Here is a 25,254-nt window from a genome sequence, read left to right as displayed (position 1 = left end):
CCACTAATAACTTAACCGGCTAATGCTAAATACAAACATAGCCAGTTAAGTTGCCGCGGCCAAACCTGACACCAGATATTCAATGCTGGTCACTGGATACGGCCCAGTATTGAATATCCAGGGTCACCAGCTAAATATCGGAGGGTCTCTATTTAATGATACAGAATTTTCTCCTTGTCCCTATTAGCAAAGAAAGGAAGAAAAAGTGCATCAAACATACACTAAGATAGAAGGTCAGAAACTGTAGGGCAGGACTTGATTTACTACAAATAGTTTAACCTAGTTTAAGAGGTTAACACCCGTTTACTAAGTTGTGCAACAATGCCGACACAGCCCATTCAATGTCTAGGGTTACCATATTTGGTCCCCCCAAAAAGAGGACACATGCCCCGCCCCCCACACCCCCGCACCGCCTCCACCACACCCCCACGCCGTCCCCTTTCACACGCACCGCCCCCTTTCACACCCTCGCACCGCCCCCTGTCACATATTCCCCTCCCCACAGAGCCTGTCACCCCCCCTCCACTCCACTCCCTGTCACCCCCTTCCCTTCCCTTACTCTACTGCCCTGGTGGTCTAGTGACCTCTTTTGGGGCAGGAAAGAGCCCCCTCTTTGCTGCCCGGAGCACTGCCCTGCATCCTGTTGCTGATCTCGGTGCCAATTCAAAATGGCAGGCGAGAGTCTTTTTTCTTTCCTCCCCTCCATCCATGTACAGCACTTGTCCTCTCTCCTCCCCTCCATCCATGTCCAGAAATTCTCCTCTCTTCTCTCCCCTGTATCCATCCATGTCCAGCAATTCTCCTCTCCCCTCTCCTCCATCCAAGTCCAGCATTTCTCCTCTCTCCCCGCCAACCCCTCCATCCATCCATGTCCAGCAATTCTCTATCTCCTGCTCTCCTCTCCATCCATTTCCAGCATTTCTCCTCTCTTCCCTGCCCTCCCATCCATGTGCATCTCCTTCCTCTCTTCCCTCCCCTGTATCCATCTATGTCCAGCATGTCTCCTCTCTCCCCTGCCCTCCCCTCCCAAGTCCAGTGATTCTCCTCTGTCCCCTGTCCAGCGATTCTCCTCTCTCCCATTCCCTCCTCTCTCATCCATGTCCAACGATTCTCCTCTCTCCCCTGCCCTCCCCATCCATCCATCTCTCTTCCCTGACCTCCTCTCCCATCCATGTAATTATGATAATGGAATAAAATTATTATTTTATTATTTTATTTTCATTTGCTTTTATACTTGTTTTAATTGTTATATGATTGTTTGCTTTGTAACCCCTGATGCAGCCCAGTGGGGCGAAACACAGCCTGTGTCGGGCTTGCCAATTTTATTGACTTGTATCCATTAAATATTGTTTCCCACATATATATCTGCTTCGTTTGGTTTCCATTCCATAGTGCTGTGATGGAGCTGGGTATGACATTTGAGGCTGGCATAGAGGCTGGCAAAAAAAATGTATTTCAATTTTTTTTAGGGGGGTGATCCCCAGTTCCCTACAGTGGGCATCTGTTCAGTTTGGGCACCTTTTCAAAGCTTGGTCGTGAATAAAAAGGGACCACGTAAAGCCGGCCAAATGCTCATCAGGGACGGCCTTCTTTTTTCCATTATCGGCTGAGGTCAGCCAACTCTTAACCATGCCCCTGTCCCGCCTTCGGTACACTGCCGACACACCCCCTTGAACTTTGGCTGGCCCTGCGATGGAAAGCAGTTGAAGCCGGCCAAAATCAGCTTTCGATTATACCGATTTGGCCGGCTTTAGAAGGCCGGCCATCTCCCAACTTATGTCGGAAGATGGCCGCCCTTCTCCTTCGAAAATAAGCAGGATATTCATAACTTTTTACCTGACCCAGCAGTAAAGTTGCTGAATTCTGTAATGTTTGCAACTCACGCAAAAATGAGTCAGAATCTAAATACCCTTACTACTCATAGCTTCCACAATACCGTATATAACCTCGATGGGCCATTGCATTAACCTGATCAGAAAATGATAAATTTGCAACTATAAAACCCCTCAAATTCTTAAATACTGAAACAACTGGCAATTCTCTACTCAATTACCCAGGAGTCATACAGTGTGATAGCATGAGCAGGTGTAGGGTATGGACCCCCTACAGACACAGCCAAACAGCAATGTCCAGATAAAACAAAACTCTTGTATTAGGTTGCTCATAAAACATGCACCCAGGCTTGTTCCCACCACAGGCCAGTTAACTCAGGAATAAGCAGAATCCTCTTGTAACTCTGTTCAAATACAAAGTGTGTGGTTCCAGCTGGGCTACCCTTAGTCACAGCATGCACAGGAATATCACTACAAGTCAGCATTCAACAAACAAGGAAGGGCCTGGTTTCTGTCAGGCTATGAGATTACTAGTTTAACTAGCAAATTAGGATTGCTATTTAAGAGGTCCTATTTGCTCAGGCAGGCACTGAATATTGTCAGTGGATGTATAACATCCAATTCTACTCAGACTCCAGCCCCGGACTGCCCCTAGCTAGGACAGTGCCACAGCAATCAGGGAAGATATTCAGCAGCATTGTTGCCGAATATACCCTTCAAGCCCATTCAGTGTAGTTTAACTAGGCAGAAGTGAAGAACATTTACCTTACCAACTGAAAAGGGAACCACTCACTCCTGAAAAGACGGTGCCCAGTAAAAGTGATGCAATGCCAGATTTCTACTATAGTGGCAGAATTACAATGACTGAGAGAATTTTTATGGTCCAACCTTCAAGCTACCAGCTAAATTAAAGTGGAATTAGCATCAATGAAGTTTCAGTGATTTAACTCTGAATGCAAACTAGACATGGCAGATCACCATTTTGAAAATCTGGAGAGGAAACTGTAAAAAATGGACATAGTAAGTTCTGATCTTGAATATTTGGTGAAATCAAAATAGGCGCAACATCCATATTTTGGGGCTACCAGAGGTAAGAACGGCCTGGACGTGTTTTCATTTTTGGAGAAAATTTTAACACGAACGACTACATATTCCATTTCGTAGACAGCTTAAAATCAAAAGGGCTTTTTGCACCTCCTCACACTCTCTCCAATGCACAAATTCTCCATACCCTATTGTAGCTAAGGTCCTTCAGTTCCACGACTCACTCCAAATTCTTATAACAATGAGAGAGAAAGCCCCATTAGTGGTAGATAGCAAAAACAAGTCTAATAGTTCCCGATCTAGTGGTGTCTACAGCACAACAGAAGAAACAGTTCTTTCTAATGAGACCAAAGCTAAAGTCACTGGGAGTGCATGTTGGTCTACTGTATCTGGCCAGGATGAGGATTACAAGATAGAATATAACTGAAAACTTGACTGCCCTAGCACTTTGCAGCAATATGTAGACAACATCTCTGCAGCGACTGCCATGTGTCATGATTTTGGATATTCGACATTTGGACATGAAGTTCTCATCTCAGCCCTTTTAGGGTTCTTTACATGGCAGCATCTTTACTGATGCCTTGAAAGAGTGTATCGGTATTAATAATGTGCATCTTGGTTGATGGTGCAGTTTCCGCAGATGTTCTCCATTGGCTCCTCTGGACCTCTGAGCCCCCAGAGTAGTTTGTTGGTGTGACTATGTTTCTTTTGCTTTTGGGTTAGTATTTATTTATTTATTTATGCTTATATCCCACATAATCCAAATTTTGCTCAGGTCTAAGTATAGGGCCTTGTTATCAAGCCACGCTGCAGGCGTGCAAACATTTTAGCGTGCGCTAATGCTAGAGACACCTATAGGAATATCATGGGTGTCTCTATCGTTAGTGCATGCTAAAAGTTAGCACGTCTACAGGGTGGCTTAGTAAACAGGGCCCATAGTGAGGTATGAGCAAATGTGAGAGAACAAAGCATGTTCAATGTTTCCACAAAAGTATAGGTTTCATATGGACTGCCTTGGGCAATAAGGGGGATTTGAAGGTTGTTACTCAACGTGTAAGGCTTAAATCACCCCATCAAGCTCCAAAAGGTCCTTGCAAGCCTTAAAATTCTTCGGACAGTCACTTTTACAAGAGACCCACCAAGGGAGTAGGGAGGTACAAAAACTCCAGAGTGCATGGGTAGAGCAAAGTATTTTTCCCTCAGCTCACAGCAAGAAAATGGGGTAGTTATATTGATACAAAAGAGTCTTAATATAGTAATTCTTAGTGTAGGTACTGGCAATGTAGGTCACTGGGTCAAAGCGCATATATGGACTAGATGAAATGATTTTGTATGCCCTCAATGCTAGTGGCCCTGCCTTCTTTACCACCTTAGCTAATGAAGAATTGGGGACCTAAAATATTCCCTTGATTATTGGAGGTGACTAATTTATATCTGGACCTAATTTTAGATAGATCCTCAAACACTAGCATCTCTTGTGTAAAAGCTCACACCTTTTCATTAGCATAATGTCTAAGACTTGGTAGATCTATGGAGGCTGTTGCACCCTTCCCATAAGAAGTGTACTTTCTTCCCCATGTAACACCAAGCTTCTTCACGAAGAAATATTGTACTTATTTCCCAACAATTACTACTCTTAGTACTTTCTACAGAGATACTCAACCAAGCTAGTTATCAAATAACGATGCAGTATCTCTGCTTTTTCATTGGCACGATGGGGCTAATCACAAACCCTTATGGAGATTAAACTCATCTTTATTCAACACTGCTGATTTTCTGTCACTCCTTGAGTCAGTTATAACTGGCCTTTTTTACTAGTAAATAAGAAAACCACCTGGCAAATAAATCTCATAGCTCTGGCACATTTATGGACATTTGAAAACCTTTAGAGCAATATTCTGAAAATGAATTTTCTTACAAGATCATTCTATGGACCACTTTCTTTTTTATATACTGTCTGTGCTTTTATCTTCCCTTGTTATTAGATTGTTTTATATTTGTTTTAATTGGTCTTCAATAGCTCAATAAATACAAGACTAAAACAACTGGCACCCATGCCTGGGCCTCACAAAAACCCTTCAGCCAGCAAGTTCTTAGTAGAGAACAGCAGAACTCTGTGCTATGTGAAACTTCCTTTGAGTGGAGCAGGTTTTCCTGCACTCCCTGCAAGGACACTCCCAGCTATTGAGAGGCTCCCTGAAGGTATGGAAAGCTGAGAAATAATAGCCTTTAGGAAAAGACTGCAAAACAAACTTAAAAGAGCAAAAATATACAGATAAAAGGAGATAACCCAACTGCAAACAAAACAGGGAGCAGCCTGACCATACATCTTGACCTGAGGTCATCCTGGATCCCTCCCACCCCCACAAAAGGTGATTTCAATTTTTTTTTATTACAACTAAAACAAACAAAAAATATATGCTCTTTCCTTGGCTCTACCATTGAAGATGGCATACTCTATCCACTTCCCCAAACTGGCCAGCAACTCCCCTTCTCCTTCTATTACCTCCTACCAAGATAGATATAGAAGAGAAGGGATGATGGTGGCTATCCCCAAGGTGGCCAGCATCTCCTTTCCCCCTCCCTATGCCCCCTAAGTAGCCAGTATCTCCCCTTCCCTTCTCTACTCCCATTTCCAAGGTGGCCAGCATTTCCCCTCACCCCCCCCCTCCAAGATGGCCAATATCTTTTTTAACCCTGACCCCCAGGTGGTCAACATCTCATCTCCCCATCTCTAACCCCATCCCACATCCCGCAATTATCCTTCTACCTCATTCTGCGATGGCCCCACACTTAAAGAAGTGAGCACTGTATGGGCCCTGCATACATGTCTGTGCTGAAGCACTGCCATGACCCGCCACTCTCTGACAGGAAGTCTGCCTTGGGGGTGAGGGTGGAATAAGGCAGAACTGAACAGGGTTTAAGCAGCACTCATTCTTCTTTAAGCTCGGGGCTGCTACAGAAGGAGGAAAGGGGAGGGTCGCAGTGTCAGGGGGAAGTCTATCACACCACTGCTACCATCATCCAAAGTCTTGCTGTCTGAGACAGACACCTACGCCACCTAGTGGCAGGGCCAGCCCCTGGTGATTAATCATGCTTCCATAGTTTCCTAAACATTATGTGGGGAATGCAACAAAAATGTTCTTTATTTGCAAGACATCACCTGAATATCTACTTTTAAAGTATAAATTGATGATTCTTTGAATTTATGTGGCTGTCAGGCTCTATTGTTTGACTGCAGCTGCTCCTTGCTGCCCCCAAAAGCTGCTGCCCTAGGCTTTCACTGATCTTGCCCAATAGTTTATTTCAATTTGTTATACTGCTAGATCTGAGCACAGATCACAGCATGATACATATTTTATAAAAAAGAACTAGAAAAGAACTCCACTGTTTGATAAGAAATACATTAAAAAATACAAAACGTTTTCTATCATTTATAACATGCCTATTAACTAGGCAAGAAACAAAAAACACATATATATGCGAGGCCTATCATTCTCTCACACTCTCGCATTGTACATTCATTCGAGCTAGGTGTAAAAGGAGATGGCTAAAATTAACAGGTATGTTATGTCTACATAATATTGCCCTTCTCAGGGAAAATCCCTCTGATAGCCAGGGCAACCTTAAGAAAGATCCTTCCAAACTAACCAGGGCCACCTTAAGAGAACAGGTCTCGCCATGGGAGGAAGTGAGCCGGACGGGGCGGAGCTGAGAGCGGAAAGTTTAAAGGGAAGGACCAGAGGCAGAGAGAGCCTAGAGGAGAAAGAGTAGAAGCCCCAACATACAACTTGACAGAAGACTGGGCTGAGGTAAGCCCTTGCAGCTAACTGAACTTTGTAAGGTTGCTGGAGGTCTGGCCGGAGTCAGACCTGACAAGTGAAACAGAACTGAAAAGCTGTGTTTGGGGCGTGGCAACCCTCTAGCCGCAGACTGTGTTTGAGACTACCGCTAGAGGCATCTTATTGCCTTTCTGAGAAGTTACAATGAGAAGAGAACATTTCTCTGGTAAGTGAACACTATTTTGCTTTGTGCTTTGGGAACTTAAAGATTGGTGTTTAATGGAGGAATTGTAGGTTAATGATAGGCAAAATAAAAATATAAAAAGCAAATTTATCAACTAATCTCCATAGTCTTTTCCACTTAGTTTTAAAAACTTTGTACCACAGCATTAACAGATAGAATCTAGCAGGCACTGCAGGATTGCAAATTAATACTGTCAAGTACTAAGCATGATGTAAATAGGAACAACAAACATAGTTTGAAATGTCTATATGTGAATGCCAAAAGCCTAAGAAATAAGATGGGAAAGTTAGAATATATTGCACTGAATGAAAAATTAGATATAATAGGCATCTCTGAGACCTGGTGGAAGGAAGATAACCAGTGGGACACCGTCATACCGGGGTGCAAATTATATCGTAGTGATAGGGTGGATCGAATTGGTGGAGGGGTAGCATTGTATATTATTGAGAGCCTTGAATCAAATAGACTGAAAATTCTGCAGGAAACAAAACACTTCTTGGAATCACTGTGGATTGAAATTCCATGTGTAAAGGGGAAAAGGATAGTGATAGGAGTGTACTACCATCCACCTGGCCAGGATGAACAGACAGATGCAGAAATGTTAAAGGAAATTAGGGACGCAAACAAAAGTGGGCAACACAACAATAATAATGGGTGATTTCAATTACCTCAATATTGACTGGGTAAATGTAACATCGGGGCAAGCTAGGGAGGTAAAATTCCTTGAAGAAATCAAGGACAGCTTTATGGAGCAGCTGGTACAGGAGCCGACGAGAGAAGGAAAACTTCTAGACCTAGTCCTTAGTGGAGTGTATGATCTGGTGCGGGAGGTAATGGTGCTGGGGCCGCTTGATAACAGTAATCATAATATGGTCAGATTTGATGTTAGCTTTGAAGTAAGTATACATAGCAAATCAAATACATTAGTGTTTAACTTTAAAAAAGGAGACTATAATAAAATGAGAAGAACAGTGAAAAAAAAACTTAGAGGAGCAGCTGCAAGGGTCAAAAATTTACATCAGGCGTGGATGCTGTTCAAAACCACCATCCTGGAAGCCCAGACCAAATATATTCCGCATATTAAAAAAGGAGGATGGAAGACCAAACAACAGCCGGCGTGGTTAAAAAGTGAGGTGAAGGAAGCTATTAGAGCTAAAAGAAAATCCTTCGGAAAATGGAAGAAGGAACCGACTGAAAATAATAAGAAACAGCATAAGGAATGTCAAGTCAAATGCAAAGGGCTGATAAGGAAGGCTAAGAGGGACTTCGAAAAAAAGATTGCGTTGGAGGCCAAAACACATAGTAAAAGATTTTTTAGGTATATTAAAAGCAGGAAGCCGGCAAAAGAATCAGTTGGACCACTAGATGATCGAGGTGTAAAAGGGGCGATCAGGGAAGTCAAAGCCGTAGCAGAGAGATTAAATGAATTCTTTGCTTCTGTCTTCACCGAGGACGATTCGGGTGGGATACCGATGCCAGAAATGGTATTCGAAGCTGACGAGTTGGAGAAACTTAATGAATTCTCTGTAAACCTGGAGGATGTAATGGGGCAGTTCTACAAACTGAAGGGTAGCAAATCTCCTGGACCGGATGGTATTCATCCCAGAGTACTGACAGAATTGAAAAATGAGCTTGGAGAGCTATTGTTAGTAATATGTAATTTATCCTTAACGTTGAGCGTGGTACGGAAGATTCGAGGGTGGCCAATGTAACGCCAATTTTTTAAAAAGGTTCCAGAGGAGATCAGGGAAATTATAGACCGGTGAGTCTGACGTTGGTGCCGGGCAAAATGGTACAGACTATTATTAAGAACAACATTACAGAGCATATTCAAAAGCACGTATTAATGAGACAAAGTCAACATGGATTTAGTGAAGGGAAATCTTGCCTCACCAATCTACTACATTTCTTTGAAGGGGTGAACAAACATGTGGATAAAGGTGAGCCAGTTGATATTGTGTATCTGGATTTTCAGAAGGTGTTTGACAAAGTACCTCATGAAAGACTCCAGAGGAAATTGGAGAGTCGTGGGATAGGAGGTAGTGTTCTATTGTGGATTAAAAACTGGTTAAAAGATAGAAAACAGAGAGTAGGGTTAAATGGTCAGTATTCTCAATGGAGAAGGTTAGTTAGTGGGGTTCCCCAGGGGTCTGTGCTGGGACCGTTGCTTTTTAACATATTTATAAATGACCTAGAGATGGGAGTACCTAGTGAGGTAATTAAATTTGCTGATGACACAAAGTTATTCAAAGTCAGGAGGACTGTGAAAAATTACAAGAGGACCTTACGAGACTGGGAGACTGGGCGTCTAAATGGCAGATGACGTTTAATGTGAGCAAGTGCAAAGTGATGCATGTGGGAAAGAGGAACCCGAATTATAGCTACGTCATGAAAGGTTCCACGTTAGGAGTCACAGACCAAGAAAGGGATCTAGGTGTCGTCGTTGATGTCACGTTGAAACATTTTCCTCAGTGTGCTGCTGTGGCTAAGAAAGCAAATAGAATGTTAGGTATTATTAGGAAAGGAATGGAAAACAAAAATGAGGATGTTATAATGCCTTTGTATCGCTCCATGGTGTGACCACACCTGGCCTAGTGGTTAGAGTGGTGGACTTTGGTCCTGGGGAACTGGGTTCGATTCCCACTGCAGGCACAGGCAGCTCCTTGTGACTCTGGGCAAGTCACTTAACCCTCCATTGCCCCAGGTACAAATAAGTACCTGTATATAATATGTAAGCCGCATTGAACTTGCTATGAGTGGGAAAGCGCAGGGTACAAATGTAAGGAAAATAAAATATTGTGTTCAATTCTGGTCGCCGCATCTCAAAAAAGATATAGTGGAATTAGAAAAGGTGTAGAGAAGGGTGACGAAAATGATAAAGGGGATGGGATGACTTCCCTATAAGGAAAGGCTAAAGTGGCTAGGGCTCTTCAGTTTGGAGAAAAGGTGGCTGAGGGGAGATATGATGGAGTTCTATAAAATAATGAGTGGAGTGGAATGGGTAGATGTGAAGCGTCTGTTTACGCTTTCCAAAAATACTAGGACTAGGGGGCATGCGATGAAGCTACAATGTAGTAAATTTGAAACAAATCAGAGAAAATGTTTCTTCACTCAACGTGTAATTAAACTCTGAATTCGTTGCCACAGAATGTGGTAAAGGCGGTTAGCTTAGCGGAGTTTAAAAAAGGTTTGGACGGCTTCCTAAAGGAAAAGTCCATAGACCATTATTAAATGGACTTGGGGAAAATCCACTATTTCTGAGATAAGCAGTATAAAACATTTTGTACTTTTTTGGGATCTTGCCAGGTATTTGTGACCTGGATTGGCCACTGTTGGAAACAGGATGCTGGGCTTGATGGACCTTTGGTCTTTCCCAGTATGGCAATACTTATGTACTTAACCACTGGGGTTTCCCCCTTCTTAGGGGTACCATACTTGCCCTTAGGAAAAAGAGGACACATGCCTTGCCCCGTCACACCCCGCCCTGCCCCCTGCCACACCACATGCAGCTCTGTTACTCCGCTCCCTATCACACCCCGCCCCAGCCCCTGTCAATTTGATCCCCCCCAAAGAAGGCCAGATTTTCTCTCTCTCCCCCCATGTATATCCCCTCTCCAATTTTCCAGCCTCCCTCCACCCACATGACTCAATTCACTACCCCTCCCCTCCTGTACCTTATTGTAGTGCCCTGGTTGTCTAGTGGCCAGTTCAGGGTAAGAAAGAACCCCCTCTTTCCTTCTCTGTGCGGCTGTAGTCCTCTCTTGCTCCCGGTGCCGATTCAAAATGGCTGCCGAGAGTTCAAGCAGTAACCTTGCAAGATTTCTGTGGAAGTCTTGTGAGGCTAATGCTTGAATCTCGGCAGCCATTTTGAAGCAGCGCCGGGAGCAAGACAGTCTGTAGACCAACAGGGCACCACACTAAGGTAAAGGAGGGGTGGGGAAGATAGGACACCTGCCTGCCCACCAGCCTGCCCGTTTGTCCACAAATCCAGACAAATGGGCAGGCTGGCAAAACCTGCCCAGATGCCTGGCTGTGTCCTCAAAAAGTGGACATATCCGGGTAAAACCAGACATATGGTAACCTTACTCCTTCTATGCCCCAGGCTCTATGAAGAAACAGGCCTGGGAATTTCTGTTCTTGTAAATAAATACTTATTTCTGGCATTCTATCTATGGTCTGGCTGTATTATTTTCTCTGGCCATGCCCAATCCCACATTGGGTCTCACAAGGTAATAGCAGCCTAGACATATTTTCCTTGGTTGCAGCCTGAAGCTATGGTCTGGTCTCCAAACCTGCAGATGAACTGATGAGATTTTAGGAGCACTCTCAATCTTTTATAGGACTGTTCTGCTCAGGTAAAAGAGAAGCTTGTTCTAGAGTGCTGGAGCTTGTTGGAAAAATTGACTTCTTCCTGTTGAATCTAATTTATCTCTAGAGGAAGTGGGTACAGATGGAATGTAGGGATCATGTTGCTGACAGTGTAGCTAGGTAAGGTGGTTTGTTTTCATAGAGCAAATGCTATTAATGCTAATGTCATTTAAAAGTTTACTTAAAGCCCACTTCTTAAGATTTCTGTTCAGCTAATATGAAAAGAAATTGCTGTACTCTTGTATTAATACTTCTTCTTAATTTGTTATGTAAACCACATTGAACCTGAGCTTTCTTGGGAAAATGCGGTGTAGAAATGTGATGATAAATAAATAAATAAATACCTTAAATTCAATTCTAAATTGAACTGGAAGCTATTGTATGGTTAAAGTTATAGACTTTTGTAAGAAAACGTATTGCAGCGTTCCATAATGTTTCTAGCCGCTTTCCCACGGATTCTATATAGCTTGCCTAGAGATCCGCCCTGAAATCCAGGAGGATGCTATAACAATGCGCATAACTTGTCTTAAAGAAGCTAATTAGCATTGATAACAGCACTTAACAAGCAATAATAAACACTAATTGGCAATAATTAGAATTTACGCAAACTCACTAAACGTATCCTGTAATGCACTGCGCCTAACTTCTAATACACGTAGGAAAAAAGGGGCATGGAAATAGGTGTTTCATGGGTGTTCTGAAATTTACACACATAGTTATAGAATATGGCCCTCTGCACCTAAATCCACGGGCCTGAATTTACGCCATGTTTTCGTTGGTGTAAATGGAGGCACACAGTTTTAGGCGCTGGGATATCAACTAAGTGTATCCTACATACCGTGCCTAAATCTAGGTATCATTTACAGAATACGCTTAGATGCAAATGTTTTCTGTGTGGATTTTTTAAGCCTTTTTGGGGCCCTTTTTACCAAGCTGTAGTAAGCAATAAGGCATGCTTACTGCAGCCAAAAAAAAAAAAAAAACACTTTACCACGGGGCGTGCTCAAGTGTCATGCGCCAATTTCAAAATTACCACGGGCTACCCATGAGCTAAAAAATTTAATTTACTTTTTAGCAGTGGGGGCGGGTCTAGGGTAGAGTGGGCGTGTTCTATGCTAATTGATTAGCGTGTGCTTAGCATGTGAGCTCTTACTACCTAGAAAGAAGTGACGATAGGGGCTGCGGTAAAAATGGCCACAGCGGATGGGAATAACCCACATGAGGGCACACTAAGGCCACTTTCTACCGCAGTTTAGTAAACGGGCCCCTTACACTTGATTTAGTAATACCTGTATAGACAATGTGCGATCAGAAGAGCATGAAGAGAATGGATTAGTTACACGGGTGAGCCAGAGTTGACAGCTGTTGCTGTTAGTTTTCATTCCTTGTGGTTTATTAATCAGTTTTTCAGTTGTTTACCCCTGGCCCTTCCTGATCTTTTTTGGAAAACAAAATCCAGAATTCTGATCGAAACTGCATCATCTTCGCTATTTAGCAGCTTCAATGGCAGTTGTGTATAAAAATGCAATGTCTTCCAAAATCCTTCCACACCTACGATCATTGCCTGACAACACCCAAATAGGACTTGTCTTTACTTGTACTTTCAAAGTGCAACAACCTGCCAGACTTGTTCATACTGAACAAGCCTATGGTTATGCCATTCTGTTATAAGAACTGGAAAGCAATATGGAGTGTAAAACTGCAAAACTAAGCCCTGCTCACATCGAGATTCATGATTCCATAGCCAACATAGGAAAAGCAGACAAATATGAAATGGCACAGCCCTCTAAAAATCTGCAGTTTTTAAAAACAGGAATTATCCAAAATTTCCAAACATGGAGATGTGGCATACTGCCCTATGACTCATAGTTTTAGCTGTAACAATTTCTTTCCACTGTTACACATATTAAAAAAAAAAAAAAAAGAAAGAAAAACAATTAAAGATAAGATTTAAATCAATTTTCTTTTGAAGCATGTTCTACTGTAGCTTCTTCCTCAATTAAGATTTCGTGAAACTTTAATCTGAATAGCTTATTTCAGAGATTTTCTAGCAAGATATAATGTAAAGGTCCCACCCTTTTTTCTTCCGGCCCTTGGAAGGAGACCAATGCGGGGAATTACATCCCATCCCAGGCAAGCAGTGAAACAACAGTATCTTAAAAGTAACAAAAGCAGGCTGCAGTGCAAGAAAAAGAAAGTTAATAAAAAATAAATAAATAACGCTTACCACTGCTCTAAAACTACACAGGAAACACTTCTCAGAAAGCTGCCGAGTCAACAGAGAGAGCTATGCCTTAGGCTTGTGATTTTTTATAAAGTGCTTCGGAAACCACACCTAGTAACTGAAGTAAGGCTCTGCAGTCCCAGCCATTGGCTGTTTTTTGTCAGAGGACTGGAATCTGCAGCTTGCCCTAGAAAACGCCTTCGTTCTGAACGAGCCTCTTAACTAGTAGCTGGGTTTTGATCTGTTTCCAATGCTTCTTCTGTTTTTTTACCACCTCTTAAAAAAAATAATAAGATAAAGTACAGAATCACAAGAACTGATTTATAGTGAGGAGTAAAGTGAGCAAGAAAATCAAACTGAATACTCTTAACTCCTGAATCTTTGCATGTATACATATTTCTGGTGTTTATTCAAAACATGGAGAGCAGATGCTTCTTGATGGGAGGATGCCCTTGGGTGACCCTTGGAATTCAGTGCACTAGAACTGGGAAAAAAAGAAGTTTAAAGTTACACCCTGACAAGTTCCAATGTATTTAGTTTACATATGGGTCAGAAAATCATGATTACCCCCAAACTGCAAACCTGAACCCCAACCCATAACTATTTCAGTAGGCTGTGTTAAGTGGATCACAATCCAAGACTGAATTGAAGTAATCCAATAATATTAGGGCATAGGCGCTGACTCTGTGGGTGCTGTGAATACTCGAGCACCCCTAATATTTCACCCACCAGAAGTTCGTTCCCTCCCTCCCTCCTCCCTTTGAGTTCCAGGCCCCCTCCCTCCAAATTTTAAAAGTAATCTTGACTTACCTTGTTGTGGTTACGGCGGCAGCAGCGGTAAAAAGCATGCAGGCTCGGCGCTTAGTTCAGTTTTCCCTTCTCTCTCTCAGCTCTGGTCCCGCCCTTGCGGAAACAGGAAATGAGGGCGGGACCAGAGCTGAGAGAGAGAAGGGAAAACTGAACTAAGCGCCGAGCCTGCACGCTTTTTACCACTGCTGCTGCCGTAACCCCGACGAGGTAAGCCAAGATTACTTTTAAAATTTGGAGGGAGGGGGCCTGGAACTCAAAGCGAGGAGGGAGGGAGGAAGAAAGGGAGGGACGACGACCCTGGAACTGGGAGGTATGGACGACGACCCTGGAACTGGGAGGGAGGGAGGGAGGGAGGGAGGGAAGGGGGCCCCTGGAACTGGGAGGGAGGGAGGGAGGATCCTGGAACTCGGAGGGAGGGAGGGAGGACCCTGGAACTTGGAGGGAGGGAGGGAGGAGGGAAAGGAGAAAGAGAGGGAGGAGGCCTGGATATGGGAGGGAGGGACTGGAACTGGGAGGGAGGTGGAGGGGGGATGAGGGAGGGGGACAGGGGGAGGGGGAATGCACCACCTGTAAAAAAATAAATTTCAGCACCCCCAATCATTTTGAAAAGTTGGATCCTATGTATTAGGGTACAAGAGCCTGATATTAAAACGGGACAGGCTCCTGCCCGGTTAAAAACTCTGAGTGAACTGAGAGGGGATATTCAGTATCACTAAACTGAGCACTGCCAATGAATATCTCTTTGGACCACCGCTGAACTGCTGGAGTGGTCGATGAGCAGATTCAGGGTGCAGCCAGGATTTACCCGTCTGGCAGCAATATTGAGTTCACTAACCGGATAGGTAAGTGGATAAATATAGGACAGTGTTTTTGCTGTCCTACCTTTCTCCACCGAGCTCCCCAGGCACCAGTCTGAATATCAGCCAGTACCCAAGTAAATTCTGGGTCAGTGGCATAGCCAAGGATGGGCCCAAGTGGGCAGGGGCCCACCCAGTTTTAGTTCAGGCACACCCAATGGCAGTGCTCATTGTCAGTGTAGCTGGTGGGGATCTCCAAGCCCCACCAGCTAAAGAGTACTTTCCAGAGCATCCCTGAGCTGTCTTAACCTTGGAGCATTCGGCAGCATACTTCCATTCACCATTGCTGTGAAGCCATTGCACATGTTCAGTTCATGCAAAAAGATGTAAGAGAGCACCATTTCTGCACCAGAAATGGTTTTTAAGGGTGATGATGTGGAGGAACTGAAAGAAATCTTGGTGAACCTGGAAGATATACTGAGCCAAATCGACAAATTAAAGAGTGATAAATCACCTGGACCAGATGGCATGCATCCTAGAGAAGTGGGAGAACTCAAACATGTAATTGCTGATCTGCTATTAGTGTCATTAAAATCATCCATAGTACCTGAAGATTGGAGGATGGCCAATGCAATGCCAATTTTAAAAAGATGTTCTAGGGGTGATCTGGGAAATTACAGACCAGTAAGCCTCACTTCAGTGATGGGCAAAATAGTGAAAAATATTATAAAGAATAAAATTATGGACCAAACAGACAAACATGGTTTAATGGGACAGAGTCAACATGGATTCAGCCAAGGGAAGCCTCACCTCACCAATTTGCTGCATTTCTTTGAAGGCATGAATAAATATATGGATACATATAACACAGTTTATTCGTATAGCCCACAATGCCTCATGGTTCAATGCAGGTTACAAACAATAAATCTGTACAATCCAGAAATACAAAGTTACATGTTACAAAAGCTAACAGTCATTTCCTATTAAAATTCAAAAATGAGTTTGTCTTAAGCAAACATCTAAAATGTCCATAGCTTGATGCCTGTGCTATTAAAGAAGAAATATCTTTATCCAGTTTGGCAGCCTGGTAAGATATTAAAGAATTTACAATTTTCTTCTGTATTTTTCCCTTTAAAAATAGAAAAGAAACCAGATTAGGTGATCGGGTCTCATGCAAAAAAATGGACAAAGCAAAACAATTTCTTAGATATGAAGGAGCTAAACCATGAGATACTTTCCAGCTTATTTTCAAAGGAGATCGCCAGCCATCTTCCGACACAAATCGGGAGATGGCCGGCCATCTCATGAAGCGGCCAAATCGGTATAATCGAAAGCCAGTTTTGGCCGTCTCCAACTGCTTTCCGTCGTAGAGCCGGCCAAAGTTCCCAGGGGTCTGTCGGAAGGGTAGCGAAGGCGGGACAGGGGCGTGCTGGGGCATGCTTAAGAGATGGGCACCCTCAACCGATAATGGAAAAAGAAGGGCGTCCATGGCGAGAATTTGGTCCCTTTTTTTTCAGGTCCAAGTCCAAAAAATGTGCCCGAACTGACCAGATGACCACCGAAGGGAATCGGGGATGACCTTTCCTGACTCCCCCAGTTGTCATTAACTCCCTCCCACCCTCAAAAAAACAACTTTAAAAACTTCTTTTGCCAGCCTCTATGCCAGCCTCAAATGTCATACTCAGCTCCCTGACAGCAGTATGCAGGTCCCTGGAGCAGTTTTTAGTGGGTGCAGTGCACTTCAGGCAGGTGGACCCAGGCCCCCCCCCCCCCCCACCTGTTACACTTGTGGTGGTAAATGGGAGCCCTCCAAACCCCCCCCCCCAAACCCACTGTACCCACATGTAGGTGCCCCCCTTCACCCATAAGGGCTATGGTAATGATGTAGAGTTGTGGGGAATGGGTTTTGGGGGGGATTTGGGGGGCTCAGCACCCAAGGTAAGGGAGCTATGCACCTGGCAGCTATTTTTTTTTTATTTTTAGAAGTGCCCCCTAGGGTGCCCGGTTAGTGTCCTGGTATGTGAGGGGGACCAGTGCACTACAAATGCTGGCCCCTCCCATGACCAAATGCCTTGGATTTGGCCGGGGTTGAGATGGCCGGCCTCGGTTTCTATTATGGGCAGAAACCGAAGCCAGCCATCTCAAACCCAGCCATCTCTGACATTTGGGCAGCCCCAACCGTATTATCGAAATGAAAGATGGCCGGCCATCTCATTTTGAAAATACAGTCAGCCCCGCCCCTTCGCGGCACCATCTTCGGAGATGGGTGCCCTTAGAGATGGGCGTCCACGATCGAAAATGCCCCTCATAGTACATCAAACAGGCTAATTTAAAAACAACACGAGCTGCCTCAGACAACCAATGAACTTTGGAACAGTACATTGTTAAATGATCAGAGCGTTTTAAAGAATAAATTTACTTTTATTTGTTACATTTGTACCCCGTGCTTTCCCACTCATGGCAGGCTCAATGTGGCTTACATGGGGCAATGGAGGGTTAAGTGACTTGCCCAGAGTCACAAGGAGCTGCCTGTGCTGGGAATCAAACTCAGTTCCTCAGTTCCCCAGGACCAAAGTCCACCACCCTAACCACTAGGCCACTCCTCCACTCAGTCGCAGTGTGGTATTCTGAATAGTCTGTAATTTCTGAATTAATGTTTGAGAACATCCTAAATAGACTATATTACAGTAATCCAAAGGGCCCTGTTTACTAAGGTGTGTTATTGTTTTTAGCGCACCTACACTTAGCGTGCGCACTAACCATGTAGGTGCCTATAGGATATTGTAGGCACGTACATGGTTAGCGCGCATTAAAAATGTTAATGCACCTGTAACGCTGCTTAGCAAACAGGGCTCTAAGTGCTTGAACCAGCAACCAAAATTGATGAACTTCAAAATATTTACGAACACAATGCAAATTGTGCTTAAGGAGAAAAGTCTTATGTACTACCTTATTGACATGAAGTTCCATGGTACCTGTTGAATCCAAATACACTCCCAAAATCCTTACAGCGGGGGAAAATGTAATTCCGATGATTAATAATATTGAATTTGCAGGACCTCCTGAGCCTGTAATCAATAACAACTTTGTTTTTTTCAGTATTCAGTTTCAATCTATGGGCCATCATATAACATTTAACAATACACCATCTACAAAACTGGCAATTCCTTGGAAATTTCTGAGTAAATTGGGAAAAGAACAGTTATATCATCTGCATAACTGAAAGACATAATCCCAAGACTCCAATGCAAATCTCAAAAAATGTATATATAAATTGAACAATAAAGGGGAAAATAGAGAACCTTGAGGAACACCACAAACATTACTCCAACTATCTGACAAATTATTTGACATTTTAACTGTAGCGCCTATGTTTACTAAGCGGCGCTATGGGCGCATTAGCATTTTTAATGCGTGTAAATGGTTTATGCACGTTAAACGCTAATGCGCCTATAGAAATGTATAGGTGCATTAGTGTTTAACGCGCCTTAAATTTAAAGGCATATTAGAAATGCTAACGCACCTTAGTAAACATACCCCTACATCTCCTATGAAGAAGAAAACCTTGGAATCAAGATTTAACAGTTCCTGTAATTCCCACTATATCTAGTATTTGTAGAAGAACTTAAAAATCTACCAAGTCAAATGCACTAGTTAGTGTTATTTTTAGTCTTTTTACCACCACCCCAAATTATTATGTACTAGCCACCCACAATTTGGAGTGATAAAAGACCAAGGCCACGTATGAGAAAAGCAATTTTTATTACTTACCAAATATAGATACAATTAATAGTTTCTCATGGGAGAACGGCTCTGCTATACATAAGTACTATCTGAAGCTGTCTCTCCAAAATAATGCTCTGATACAGCTACTTATATATCTTTTTTCAAAACAATGTTTAACATGGCTTTAACAAGTTATCTTCCTCAGAGATCATCCTGTTCTCTTTTCTCACCATCTGTTTCCCCTATGTTGCTAAACTACATTTTCCTGTTTCTTTTCATACTTCCTCCTTTCTCATGCCTGCTTGCACGCAAGGATGTCTTATCAGATCATGAGTTTGAGTCACACAGTTAGCCTTTGCCCTTTAGGCCTTGACCCAAGGCTCATGGCCGTGCCCATATTCTACATTAGGTCAAATTGGAGGAGCAAAATTTTCTTTCCCTCACTTAACCATACTCAAACCTTATCAAGTAATGCACCCATAATGGTTTCAGTACTAAAATTTGAATGGAATCCTGACTGAGGCGAATGAAGGATATAGTGCTGTTCCAAAATATGAGCTAATTGAGTAGAAACAACCCTCTCCATTAATTTGATAAATAGTGGTATTGAAGCAATAGGCCTATAATTTGAAACTGACCCCACTGGGTCCTTGATGTTTTTCAAAATAGGAGTTATAATTATATCCCCTAAGTCTGAGGGAAATTTGCCTATTATTAGACAGTGTTCCATTCAACCAAAAAGTTGTTGATTAAATTTTAGTGAAGCTGATTGCTTCAATTTTGGAGGACAGCTGTCTAAACAGCAATGTGATTTTACATATTTCTTATAAAGTACATCTAGCAATTTTCCCTCTAAAGGAAAAAAACTGAGACCAGATTCTATCAAGTGGGATCCCATCACGTCTGACAAGTTTAAAATCTGCTACAACTATTTCTAACGGTCCTACTAAGGACTGTCTGCAAGATAACAATTTTTGATGAACAAAATGTGCCAACTGTTCAACAGATGGCCTATCCTTCTGATAGTGACCCAGACAATTACTTGTGTCTGTAAGGTTACATATCAAAGTAAATAAAGCTTTCACGTTGGAAACATCTTCCCCAATTAACTTAGAATAATCCTTTCTCTTATTTCTTAGTGCCAGTTTATAAACTCACATTGCTGATCTCCATTCATCACGTATCACGTCTGATCTATCTTTATTCTAGCGTCTCTCTATCCGGCGACAACACCATTTAAATTCTAGTACTTCCCCATCAAACCACTTGTCTGATGTACAAAATCACTTTGATCTGTTACAGACCGGCGGATTTTGATCCAGAATTTCAACACTTACCCTCTGCCAATGATCTAAAAATTTTGGAGAATCAACAGAAGGTTCCCGATGACCATAACTGGACCAAAAAGCCACATTACCTATCTGTCTTCTAGTATAATAGGACTACTGAATTTGAGTAGTATGCTTCTGAGATTTTCTCCAGTTAATAGTAAAATTGTATAAGAAATGATCTGACCTTAGAGACTCTGCTAAACCCCATCTGTGAGATAGATACTCAAATCCTCACATGAAGCACTTGAGAACACAACCACATCCAACTGGTGTCCATACTTATGCGTAGGTTGAGGATCATGTAATTAAAAGGTTAATGCCTGTAAAAAGGAATTAAAGTCTCTAACTGCCTGAGCAACCCGATCATCTAAATGAAGGTTTATATCCCCTACTAGCAAAGCATAAGGAGAGTTAAAACAATAACGAGCTGTAAAATCATAAAAAGCAACTTTAGCTTTTGCCCAGCTTCCTGGGGGAGAATAAAAAATTAAACAAGTTAAAATATCTACCAGAGTAGAACCCCTAATCTGTACTGCCGTTATTTCTATATCTGTTGACACTGATTGATCCAATATCACAATCTCAAAAAACTGCTTCAGGAGAATAGCAATTCCACCCCACCCCCACTTCCTTTCTCTACATAAAACCTCCATCTTATATCCTGGAGAACATAATTCTTTAATCTATGGGTCCTGTTATGTTAACAACCATGTTTGAGTTAGAAACTCTGGCTGACTAAGTTCTACCCAGTCTCTAACTGTCTGAAACTTAGGGAAGGGAAATGGGACTTGATATACCGCCTTTCTGAGGTTTTTGCAACTACATTCAAAGCAGTTCACATATATTCAAGTACTTATTTTGTACCAGGGGCAATGTAGGGTTAAGGAGCTGCAGTGGGAATCGAACTCAGTTCCCCAGGATCAAAATCCACTGCACTAACCACTAGGCTACTCCTTAGAGCCAATAGATCTTATATTAATATAAGCACATGGAATAAAGACATGAGCACCTAGGGTAATATCAGGCAGTGGGCAAGATGTTAAAGAAACCAAATTGTTTGAAGGGTTTAAACCATTAGATCGCACATTAGAACCCCGGCAGGCATAGTGACGCCCAAGTTGAACATCAATTGTATGCACAGAAGCACAATCAATTAAAATTCTTGGCCTCTGCCAATCTAAATGAGTCTTAATTCGACGAGTCACAGTATAAAAGGTGAGCCAGTTGATATAATGTATCTAGATTTTCAAAAAGCTTTTGACAAAGCTCATGAGATACTCCTGAGAAATTTAAATAGTCATGGGATAGAAGGCAATGTTCTGTTGTGGACAAGGAATTGGTTATTGGACAGAAATGAGAGGATAGGGCTACATGGCAATTTTTCTCAATGGAAGAGGGTGAATAGTGGAGTGCCACAGGGATCTGTACTGAGACCAGTGCTATTTAACATATTTATAAATGGTCTGGAAATCAGAACTACAAATGAGGTGATTAAATTTGCAGATGATGCAAAACTATTCAAAGTTGTTACAACACGTGCAGACTGTGGAAAATTGCAGGAAGACCTTAGGAAATTGGGAGATTGGGCATCCAAATGGCAGATGAAATTTAATTAGCACAAATGGAAAGTGATACACATTGGGAAGAATAATTTGAATCATAGTTACCTGATGCTAGGGTCTAACTTGGGTGTCAGCACCCACGAAAATGATCTAGGTGTCATTGTAAATACGCTGAAATGTTCTGCCTAGTTTGCGGTGGTGGCCAAAAAGGCCAACAGGATGCTAGGAATTATTAGGAAAGGGATGGTAAATAAGACCATGAATACTTTAGTGCCTTTGTATCACTTCCTGGTGCAACTTCACCTTGAGTACTGCATTCAATTCTTGTCACCATATTTCAAAAAAGATAAAGCAGAATTAGAAAAGGTCCAAAGAAGACCAACCAAAATTATAAAGAGGATGGAACTCCTCTCATATGAGGAAAGGCTAAGGAGGTTTGAGCTTTTCAGTTTTGAAAAGAGATCGTTGAAGGAAGATATAATTGAGGTCTAAAAAATCCAGAATGTTGTAGGACGAGTAGAAGTGAATCAATGTTTTACTTGTTCCAAAAGTACAAAGACTAGGGGTCACTTAAGGAAGTTACATAGAAATACTTTTAAAACAAATAGGAGGAAATATTTTTTCACTCAACAAGTAGTTAAGCTCTGAAACTTGATGTAGGAGGATGCAGTAACAGCAGTTGGAACAAAGCAAAACAGCAAAAGTAGAGGCTGACAAATGTGCAAACCAATAGGGAGATAATATCAAAAACCAGTTTATTCAGAATATTCATATCAATATCAAGGACCCGACACGGTCCGTGTTTCGGCGCCAAAGAATATTCTGAATAAACTGGTTTTTGATATTATCTCCCTATTGGTTTGCACATTTGTCAGCCTCTACTTTTGCTGTTTTGCTTTGACTCTCTGTGGAGGCTCCTCCTGTCCTCTTGTAACAGCGGTTGGCACATTTTTAATATTCATCAACAGTGGTTGGCATATCTGGGTTTAAAAAAAGGCTTGGACAAGTTCCTGGAGGAAAAGTCTATAGTTTGCTATTTAGGTAGACATGGGGAAGCAACTGCTTGCCCTGAGTTTGGTAGCTTAGACTGTTGCTACTATTTGGGTTTCTCCCAGGTATTTGTGACCTGGCTTCGCCATTGTTGGAAACAGGATACTGGGCTATATGGACCATTTTTCTGACCCAGTATGGCAATTCTTATGGGTTAAGAAAAGCTCGGGGAGCCTCCATTGAAGACTCTTTAGCTAGCAGGGCTTGGGCATCCCTGCCAGCCAAGGAATTAATTTTTACTGCTTCTGGGGAGAGGGGAGAGGGGAGGGGGTAATGGGCAGAGAAGAAATGTGTGGGCCATGCCTACCCAGAACATCCCCAAACCCAACCAGAAATTGAGGTTTGGCTATGAAACTGTTCTGGGTATCCATGCTGACTAAGAATTTCAAAGTTTGTGCCAGGAAATGACCCAGCATTGAATATCTGGGCTTAGTTCAGCCCACGGCTGTCAGCGGCTTAAAGACAACTGACTGCTGTGGATTGAAAGTCAGCTGGTAAGTAGCCTATATATTAAGATACTTTAACTTATCATTCTGTACCTTTAGTGTACAAATTTAAATACCAAGTGCATTCTGAAATTCTTCAGAATTATGACTGTTTAGCTTTATTCGATAAATGACACATGCAACTTGCTTGGGGGCATTCACAGGGGAAAAGTATGGGCGGGGTGTGAGAGGGACCACCATTTACACATGTAACTTACACAAGTATGTTATACTGTAAGTATCACATTTAGATGTGCACATTTATGTTTTCTATTACCATGGTGTAAGTAGGCGTGCCAAAATCTAGTTGGGAAATCAAGAGGTTAGCACTGATTTTCAGCAGTAGGCTCATAAATCTAGGTAACTGAACAGCAGTTGAATATCCAGGCATGACCAGTTAAGCCGGGAACAACACAAGGGGATCTGTCAGGTCTCCCAACTTTCTGACCCCCCCCCCCCCCCCCCCCGCTGGTTATGATTGCCCCCATGGCCTTCAAGGAGGTGTACCTAGGTGGGTCGCCAGGGTAGCGGCCACTCCCCCAAATGGACTTTCACATGATCTGTTGTGTTTAAAATATGTGCCAGTGCTGTCAACAGTCTGCTCTCTGCTCCCCCATGCCCTCAACCTGGCTACGCTACTGGGCCTTCATTTCTAATTCCCCCATATCTTCCTGATTGTCCCAATCCCTCCTCCCACCCGTTACCGCCCCCCACCCCACCAGACTCCTCATTGCCCCTGAACTTACTTGGATGTGATCACTGGTAGTCTAGTGGGATGGAGCAGGATCAGTCCCCTTATGCTCCTGCCCCATCTGGCTATGGCTTCAAAGGAAAACTCATGTTACTACTGCAAAAGGTTCAAAGAAGAGCGCTCAGAATGATAAAGTGGATGGAACTCCTCTCATATGAGGAAAGGCTACAGAATGAGTAGAAGTGAATTGATACTTTTCTCTTTCAAAAAATAGAAAGACCAGTAGACACGCTATGATGTTACATGTAAATACTTTTAAAAGAAATAGGAGGAAATATGTTTTCACTGAACAAATAATTAAGCTCTGGAACTCTTTGCCAGAAGATGTGGTAACAGCAGATACTGTATCTGGGTTTAAGAAAGGCTTGGACAAGTTTCTGGAGAAAAAGTCCTTAGTCTGCTATTGAGATAGACATGGGGAAGTCATTGCTTGCCCTGGGATTGGAAGCAAGGAATGTTCCTACTATTTGGGTTTCTGCCAGATACTTATTTTTTTTTTGTTACATTTGTACCCCACGCTTTCCCACTCATGGCAGCTCAATGTGCCTTACATGGGACAATGGAGGGTTAAGTGACTTCTTGCCTAGAGTCACAAGGAGCTGCCTGTGCCTGAAGTGGGAATTGAACTCAGGACCAAAGTCCACCACCCTAACCACTAGGCCACTCCACACCTTATGACCTCGTTTGGCCATTGTTGGACACAGGATACTGGACTAGATGGACCATTAGTCTGACCCAGTATAAATATTCTTACATTCTTAATATAAAAATAGAGGAAACTTGTTATGGATTAATACTAGGGATTTGAACAGAAAATAGTGTTTTTCATTTTGGGGCAATTTTTGACTTTCCCCAATTTTCAGACTTTTTTCAGTTCATATCATATATTTGATTTTATAAATAATGTTATTTATTTATTTACTTCAACATTTATATCCCACATTTTCCAATTGACATTGTTTCAGTGTGGCTTACAAACCAAATAGCGTAGTTACATTTAATGGGATGATCTGTGTCGGTGATAGGAAAGACAGATGGAGTACAGATTAGAGATGAGAATCAAGTTAACAAGGATTTATCTAAGTAACAGGTCTGTTTTGGAGTTTCCCTGAGTCTTTGTAGAAGAACTTTTTGAGATGTTTTCAGAAGTTCAAATAGTCCATAAAAATTATGAACAAGTAGTTGTTCATAATTTTTATGGATTTCAGGAGTGTGTTCCAATTCTGTGTGCATAGATATGTTGGGCAA

At 42.4% G+C, this 25,254-nt stretch overlaps 1 protein-coding gene across 1 annotated transcript in view; it reads right to left on the bottom strand.

The window, feature by feature from the left end:
• LOC115463406 (annexin A1-like) overlaps positions 1-13,600 on the bottom strand; it is a 71,898-nt gene extending 58,298 nt beyond the window's left edge. The window contains exon 1 of the mRNA XM_030193870.1: positions 13,498-13,600. The gene's annotated coding sequence lies outside the window, so the exon portion shown is untranslated. The remainder of the gene's footprint in view (positions 1-13,497) is intronic.
• Positions 13,601-25,254: the final 11,654 nt, after the last annotated feature.

This window comes from Microcaecilia unicolor, chromosome 2 (genome assembly GCF_901765095.1).
Source record: "Microcaecilia unicolor chromosome 2, aMicUni1.1, whole genome shotgun sequence".
Lineage (NCBI taxonomy): Eukaryota > Metazoa > Chordata > Amphibia > Gymnophiona > Siphonopidae > Microcaecilia > Microcaecilia unicolor.
This window is presented reverse-complemented; position numbering and strand designations above follow the sequence as displayed.